At 31.5% G+C, this 9,360-nt stretch overlaps 1 long non-coding RNA gene across 1 annotated transcript in view; it reads left to right on the top strand.

Annotated features, from left to right (window-relative positions):
• Positions 1 to 9,360, top strand: part of LOC109356485 — a 16,244-nt gene that overhangs the window by 2,048 nt on the left and 4,836 nt on the right. Inside the window, exon 2 of the long non-coding RNA XR_002108738.1 lies at positions 216 to 219. This is a non-coding gene — a long non-coding RNA (uncharacterized LOC109356485). The remainder of the gene's footprint in view (positions 1 to 215; positions 220 to 9,360) is intronic.

The raw sequence follows: 9,360 nt of genomic DNA on the forward strand, positions 1-9,360 counted from the left end.
TTTTAGTGTATGTCCTAAAATGGTAGAATAATGATCACTTATATTTATTACAAAATAATATTACGTCCACAAAAAGACTAGGTTTTCACACCCTAATCTTGGCTACTCTAATATTGAAGTAGTAATGAATATAAGATCTTAAGAAAAGCATGCTTAACTTGGCAAATAAACTAAGTAGTACAACTACTTCTTAGTTTATTTGTTAAGTGTTTGAGACATGTAATTTTGCATGACTTGAAATCGGTTTTTAGGTGATCAATCTAAAAAGAGCATTAAGTACTTCTCAAACAAATAAAATTGACCAAAGCACCAACTTGAATGATTAAAATTCAAACATAGAATAAAAGAAGAAGTAGAAATACATAATCAACTTTCAAATGAAATTGTTAGGAACATGAGTCATCCATCCAAATGAGATTACAAAATAAATTTTTGCATCTCATTTCCCTTCTCCTTTCTTCTCTTGAATTATAAACTAAAAACTATAAAACTTACTTAAAAAGAACTTCTATGAACTAAGAACAAGAAGCGAGAATTGTGTTTTTCAGGGAAGAAGTTTTGGCAAGAAGATTTTAAGTTTTAATGCCTTCCTATTTATAGAGTTCCGTGCCACCACTGAGCTGCCTGGTTGCACCGCTCAGTAGCTAACCAAACCCTTCAGCATGGGTTAGGTCACTTGGTCAAGCAGTTTTGTGACCTCCTTAAGCTTGACTCACCAAAGCTGGTTGTGAGCTACGGGACCAGCTATGGTGAGCTACTCTGAAAAGCCTATAGTGGGCTACTTGAAGTGATGTCATTGGTGACTTCATGGTTTTCTTGATGGCTAAGTCAAGTCTGGGTGCATACCGCTAAGCACACCTGTGGCACCGCTAAGCTGCTTATTGAGCACCTTTGATTGTGCTGACTGAGACGTGGCTTGGTGCTTGCTGACCTGGTCAGGTATCTAGTTCACCGCTGAGCACACATGTGCCACCGCTGAGCTGCTTCTTGAGCAGCTTGGGCATGTGCCAGGCTTGTGTCTGACCGTGCCATGCTTGTGTCTGACCGTGCCAAGCTTTAGTTCAGACTGTGTCAAGTTTTGTTTGGTGCTAGGCTGAGCGGTCAAGTAGGTTCGCTCAACTGCTTGCTGGAGCAGCTTGGTCTTTGCCAGGTTGGTGTCCAGGCAGGCTGGTGTCTAGGTTAGGCTGGTGTCCAGGTCAGGCTGGTGTCCTGGTTAGGTTGGTGTCCTGGTCAGCTCAGCGTGGCTTGGTCCACGCTCAGGTGCCTGCTTGAGCACCTTGAGTTTGACTTCTTTTTCTTCTTGGACCATGAGTCTTTATTCTCTTTTCTTTTTCTTTCTAAATCCTACAAAACACATAAAAAAGAAATACAAACACAAATATACAAGATTGTGATACTTTATCCAAAAAATATTGTTTTTAAGTTGGTTTTTCTCAATTATGCTTAAGATAAGTGCCATAAAAGTGTATGAAATTTAGGTATGTTTGGCATGGCACTTATCATGCCTACGTGGGTAACCTATAAAGTGTCCCACATTTCCTTGGCACTATAACATTGACAAACACTAAATAACTCGTCATAAAACAATGCATAAGTGATAAGAGTTTTTGCTTTTAAATTGTGTTGAACCTTTCTTTTCTCATCATCATTCCAAAGACTCTTTGGTTTTTCTTTGGTGTCTCCTTCCACTATATGAAGTTGAATGTAAGGTCCACTAACCTTGGCCTCCCAAATATCTGTGGCAATGGCTCGATAAATATTCTCGTTCGAACTTTCCATTAGGCGTACCCCTCGCAACTGAATACCAGAGGATGGTTTATGGATATACCATCACCGCCAAAAGGGTGGTAGAACCCATCGTGATATCCCTTGGATAAACGAAGTAAGCTGCCAAGCTAGAACTTTCGTACTAGCTCTGATACTACATGTTGGATACGATCAGAGTATAAACCCACCTAGAGGGGGGTGAATAGGTGTCGCACTACGAAGTTACCACTTTTACTAGAGAATTTTACTTTATGAAAATACCTAGTATAACCGATTATCAAAGTTTTTAATCGATTAAAGACAATAATGTCGTAATCGTTTAACAACAATCTTAATCAATTATCCTAGCAGTTCTTGGTATTCTTGAAAATAGTTATTTCACATTGGATATCCCGGAAATTAAATCTTTACAGAAACAGACTAGTTTCACAGAATGTCCCACACATTTATCAATTATTGGGAAAGTAATTAATTAATAGAAGTTGTAAATTGTGGAGCGAAGCATGCATTGACAACCCTATCATGGCATACCCACTCCTCCGCAACTGACTCGCTCAACCAACATCGACCAGTACGACGACACCACAGATCCTCAAAACCACTTGAACTCCTTTGAAGCCTCCATGCTCTTCTATGGAGCCTCTGATCCACTTATATGTCGAGCATTCCCACTCACATCGAAACTAGAGACTTTAAAATGGTTCACGAGACTGGAGAATAACATCATCAATCACTAGGAAACACTAGCGAACAACACCGATCAACTTCTACATTTATTTTCGGGTTTGATGATTAGTTGGGAACCTATTTAAAGGCACTTAGACTCCCTAATTTGAAAACTAACTTTCTGAACAACTTTCATACACTTTCACAAAAACTTTCATACACTTTGTTCTTGCAACTTTGAGTTTTAACTTTCAGAATTTTTCCGAAGTTGCATGCAAGTGTTTTCCTAAATTTTCATACTCTAAAATACTTGAGCATTGAGTATTATTTATAAGTGAAAGATCATAAGAATTACAAGTATAAAATTGTTATATCCTATTAGTAATCTTTGCCCAAATCATATTCTTCATCATTATACATTTGCTATAATGTTTTCACCATATGTTCTGGTGGAAATGGGAAGAGTTAAACTTAGAAGAGATGTTTTTCTAAGTGTTGAGATTAAGGTGAGTGTGTCTTGTAAAGATTATATTTGTAATTATAACTCATCAAAACAGTAAAATCTCTTGTGTGGCAAGAGGACTTGAAGTAGCCTTCATGTGAATAAGAAGGTAAACCAGTATAAAAGCTGTTTTTCTGCAACTACATTCCACTGCACTATACTCTTACTTAGTAAAGTTACGAAAAATCTTCAATTTTGTAGAAAAGTAATTCACAACCCCTCTTAGTTTGCCATCTTATACTTACATAAAATATTGAAACATAGAGAATATATTTTCCGTAGGGAACTTTTTTACTCAGGAATAATAGTAAATAAATAATATACTAAATATGTAATTATCAAGTAATTTTTGTTCCTTGTTTTGCCCTTATTAACAAAATCTCTCATTCTTAATTTCTATTCCCCTGTTGGTAACTTTTATTTTATTTCTTTAATATATTGAAATTCTACTATTCCCTTTTAATTCATAATTTATTTTTTAGAAAAATGTAAATAAATTTTCTTATATATTCTAAACATTAACAATTTAAAATTTATCAAATAAATAAATTAATAAATTAAATACAATTAAAAATACTGTTTAAAATTAATTAAAAATAATGATTAAGTAATTAATTTATAATATTTGAATAACCTAGTTATGATTCAAATCGTGTTTTCCTTTTCGCTTAAACTATAAAATCGATCTAAGACTAGTATCGTATCTTTGGAATTAATTTAATTTACTCAAAAAATGATGAAAATTGTTTTATCAATTAATTAATATATGAAATTTAAATAACCTCGTCATAGGTCATATCGTCTCTTCCATTATCCCTAAAATAGGAAACCAGTCAGTGACTAGTTATCTTTTGATTGTTGATTCCATTTATTTTAAAATAATTAAAAATATTTTATCACCTAATTAATGAAATATGGATCTATTAAATCCAAAAAAACGTAATCACAAGATTACTTTTCTCATTTTGTGTCAGTCTTTGTCAAAGTGACCCATTATCTTGACAAAATTAGCAAATTGGTTTCTAAGAAATAATTCCTCTCTATTCAATTAATATCTCCCTTTATTCTTTTCATTTTATCTATTTCACGCTTTCCGGATTGAATTATTATTTTTGTATAATCAATATTATTTTTTCAACTTATGAGTAAGAATTAATTTATTTTGGGGTGTATGGCTCTCCTCCCAAAATGTCTTGCTCTCATTAATCAATTCTTTAACATTTTACTTTACTTGTGGATACAGCTGAGTCATATAACAACTATACAAATATTTTATTATTATCCGGATTGAATTATGTTAACACGTATTTTATCCCAATAAGGGATAATGATAGATAAGTATGGTTTGAGAGAATATTTAAAAAAGAGAATATTTAAAAAAGAGAATATTAAAAAAATCATGTCAGTGCGCTTTTATCTATTTCAAAATATGTTCGATTTTATAAAACTTAAAACTAACAACAAAAATGATAAACTCTTAAACTGAAATGCCTATAAGTTTTTCCTTTTATATATATAAATAGATTTACTACTATTATTAAGTTACATTATTCCATAACCTGGAGAGCTGGATTCCAGATTGGCTTATGTGAAGAACAATTATGGTTAGATGACAAAAATGTTACAATTATTCATCACAATGTACTCAACTATCTATTATAATTTTGATCAACATTGATGACATAATGTGTTATTATTACGTTTTAACCATCAAAGATTTTTTTATTATGATTTATTTGCGAGTTGAGTTTGCAAGTGACTTAGAAATGAAAACAAAGCAAAGGTTTAGGAGAAATATACTTTGAGGTGACTCTGAAGTCTTCTATTTTCCTTTCTCTCCCTTCAAAATCCAACATTAAAATAGACCTTTGAGAAATAAATATTTCATGTCATTCAATTCTATTGAACATAATATAATTCAACATTTTAATTAACTTTAAATTGAAAATATTAATAAATTTCCTTTATAATATCATTACTAAATCACACATAAGATGTCAATAAATGACACTTTATATTATTATGAAATATTTTATTATTACAAGTCTATTGATAATTGTGAAAGTTTGGTATGATCCATGAAAGAGATCTTCTTGATGATCAAGAAGAATAAGAAAGAAAGCTTAAAGAACTTAAAGAAAGAAGATTGAGAAACAAAGAGTGTCAAAACTGAATAACATTTCTCATTTCTTGAATATTATTTCTCATTACTAAAATTGATACAAAGATTAGGGGAATATCCCTTTATATACAACAACTACTAAAAAAGAAAATGTTAACGAGATAATTGATTAACTATGTTAATTAATCGATTATCGCACACAAATTTCACCTCAACAAACTGAAACAACTAATTAGTTAATCGATTAACTACAGTGTTAATCGATTAACTCTTACAGAATCTTAGCTATTCTAACACCGCTGCAAGCTGGAGTGTATCAAGCATTTCAAGTTTGAAATGATTGTATTGAACACCATATATACTCTAATGCATCTCTTTCTAGTGAGCGAATCTTCATCTCTCAGTCTTGAAATCATAATGTAATTCAAGAAAATGACATGGACTCTCATTTGCAAACAACAAATATGCAAGGTTCTGTAGCAAGAACGCAGCACAATAATATGGCTAACATAAAACACAATTCAATATCATGTTTATCTACAACACAACAGAATATGATGAACTCAATGAAACATGGTATCAATTTAGATTTAGGACACATAAATGCTATGAACTCACTACTAAAACTTGAGGGCCTTAGAACAGAGCCCATTGGAGCCAAGAAAGTCCAGGATGAAACTGTTGGTAATAGAACACCAAAGCCTTCCTCTAATAGATTCATGAACCCCTTGCAAGAAAATTGTTTCACATGTGTGGCTCATTGAGAATGATGAAGATTCTTTGTTGAATCTTGGAATGATGAAACCATAAGCCGAAGCGATCAAGAGAAATTTATCCTCTGATAGCATATTAAATTTTGGTATGAGCCATGAAAGAGATATTTTTGATGAATAAGAAGAATAAGAAAGAAAGCTTAAAGAAAGAAGAATGAGAAACAAAGAGTGCCAAAACTAAAATACACTTCTCATTATTGAATACTATTTCTGAAATTGATACAAAGATTAGGAGAATACCCCTTTATATTCGACAACCACTAAAACATAAAACATAAAATGTTAACCAGATAATTGATTAACTCTGTTCATTAATCGATTATCACACACAAATTTTACCTCAACAAACTGACCACTAACCAATTAATCGATTAACTACAACAATAATCGATTAACTCTTACAAAACCTCAACTATTCTAACAATAATGTCTAATATACCAATCAAACATTTGTTTTTATTTTTTGCTAATTACAATCACACATAAGATAAATTTGAGAAAAATATATTCTCAAATTTGAAAGTTGTCCGCATTCCATTATTTTTTAACTATAGCATTGTATTTACTAAAATATATTTGACTTTTTTGTTAAAAAAAATAAGGAAGAGTCGATAATAATCATATTCATAAAAAACAAATATTGAAATTATAAAAGATTTAGTAAATAATAATTTTCACATAATATTAGCAACTTTTTTCTGAATATCAAGGAAAATGATCTCCCAAAATATATTTCATAAATTTAAAATCATTATAAATCAAATGAAATAATAGTATTATGAACAATATAAACATTTACACATATAAGATAACTTAATATATTATCTATAATTTTTTAGAAGCACTACACAATTTGCAGAATGTAAAAAAAAAATATTTGAAAGGTGGTTAAAAAATATTTAAAAAAATTTAAAATAGATCTAGGTGGTTTTTGCCCCCAACTGTCTCCATTAAGTTCCTCCCCTAACAATATATATACATTATTATTTTCCTATAAAAAGAAAGATATATCATTATAATAAATTTATTAATTATGTTATATTTTAAATTTGTTAAGAACTAGTTTTTGTAATTGTGTGATGCATGTGACTATCAAGACATTAAATAGAAACAATTAAATTATAAATTAGAGTTCAGTTTTTTTAGTAAAAGTTTAATTTATTTTTTCTGAATCTTCGACTTAATTATGTACATCGTCTATTGATAAGTGCCAAAATGTACTAATTTTCTATCACTTTTTATGTCACTTATCTTGATTAATCATGTTTAAAACCCAACTTATAACACGCTTATTAGATAATTTTGTGTGCTTAAATATTATGAATTTTTATCACCTCTTGTCCAAGTTTTCTCTGAATTTTGTCGGAAAAGAATAAGAAAGAATTAATTCAAAGAGAACGAACAATTCAAGTCAAATCTCAAGCCAAAAGCTCGAAAAGAATTGTTCAAAATAAACAAGCTAAGCATGGCGTGCTATGTTCTTAGCTTGTTACCAAAAAAGATTGCTTAAACTTGAAGTAATGTAGCTTACCTTATCTTGAAGAAACCTAAACTAAGGTGTGAAAGCAACTTGCATAAGTTAAAAGCTTACCTTGCCTTGAAGAAATCATGCTAAAAGTGCCAAGTACCAACCAAATTAAATTCAAGAACCATGGAAAAAAGGTTGCTTTGGCTTGAAGAAAGGTAGGTTACCTTCTCTTGAAGGAACTAACCATGGGGCAGCTAGGCGTGACCAAAAAGGGGCTTAGCCCTTGGCCAAGACACCAAACCTCAACATAAAGAAAGCTTAGCCTAATTGACCATGCAACTAGTCTTTACTTGAAGACCAAGCTTATGACCTCATGGATCACTCAAGCAAGACAAGCCTAGTAGGAGGTGTCATCTTGTATGAAGCTTAGCGCAAAATAGGTTGCCCAAGTAGGAGAAAAAGCTGCTGAGCAGCCAACCAAGTGCATGGCAAAATCGCCCAGCCAGCTTGGATGGTGGGCGTTAGGCACACCACAAAGGGCGCTAGGCACACCCCAAAAAGGCCTATAAAAAGGCATAGCCATTTCAACATATTTTATCACTAAACATACCATTTTCTCTCCATTTCAGTTTCTACTATTTCTTACGATGTTGTTAGGATTTTATTTCATGGAAAAAGATGATCTTGTAACACTATTTGGAACCAAAAGCATCCAATCTTTGGATAGATGGCTAATGCTACAAAATGGGGCTATGGTGTACACTTCTTCTCTTTATGTTAATTCTAACTTTATTAATCAAGTTATGTGTTTCTACTATATTATTTCATTCCATGTACTAGTAATGCTTATTTTAGATTGATCACCTAAAATATGTTATCAAAGATCTAAAAGTCTTTTGTTGGGTGAAATAACAAATGTTCTCATGCTACAATGGTAGACTTGAATATTTTCCATTTCCAAGCATCCATTATACACAACTTATTTTTAAGATTATTAACGTTTGGGAATTCGGAATAAGTAGTGACAACCATATTTCTTTCAGATGATACTTGATGGGTGATAATGTATTAAGCAAGGTTTGAAAATCATCCCACCTGATTCGAGAGGAAGTGTGAGTTAAGAAATTATGTATGTTGGATGGAATCACACCAAAATAACTTGTGTACATTAAAATCATGTTAATACTTAAAATTTAAGAAACCATATGCCTAAAGCATAATTTCCTCTTCAATTTGTAAATAGTTAGTTTCTTTATTTTTTAATGTTCATTACTTTATAAAATAACAAAACCAATTATTTGTTACTTTTTACTTTTGATAACAGATATAAATTATGATTACATTTATATTAGGCAATTCTCTATAGTTCGACATAACCCTATATACTACTGTACTACAATTGTATATTGAAAGAGGTCCAAAAGTAATTATTGTAAAAAGTTACTGATAAAATTTGTTTGTAAGTAATTATAGCCGACCATAGGGGTCGAGTAGGGGCCAAAGTGGCTCTTCATACGGGCCAAACGTGAGCAACTTAGCTGCCAAACAAGGCAGCTGAGCATCCAGCACTTTGGCCTATAAAAAGGCACGAAATTCTCATTTGTAAAAAATTGTAAATTCATTCTAAATTCTTCCCAATTGATTCCTCTTCTTTTCCTGTCATTTTAGGTAGTTTTTAGGCTAGTTTTAGAGTAGTTTTTCATGTAATTCAAGAGGAGAAAAGGAGAAGGCAAATGAGATGCAAAAATCAATTTTGTACTCTCATTTGGAACTCAAAAGCATCCAATCCTTGGATAGATGGCTTATGCTCCTAAACATTTTCTGTTGAACAAGGTTATGTAATTTCTACCTCTTAATTTACAAAAGTTTGGATGTTAATCATTCAAGTTGGTGCTTTAGTTAATATTATTTGTTTGAGAAGTACTTAATGCTATTTTGAGATTGATCACCTAAAAAATGATTTCAAGTCAATAAAACTACTTGTTTCAAACACTTAAATAAACTTTCGAGTAGTTGTACTATTTAGTTTATTTGCCAAGTTAAGCATGTTTTTCTTAAGATC

The sequence above is a fragment of the Lupinus angustifolius genome, chromosome LG09 (genome assembly GCF_001865875.1).
Source record: "Lupinus angustifolius cultivar Tanjil chromosome LG09, LupAngTanjil_v1.0, whole genome shotgun sequence".
Lineage (NCBI taxonomy): Eukaryota > Viridiplantae > Streptophyta > Magnoliopsida > Fabales > Fabaceae > Lupinus > Lupinus angustifolius.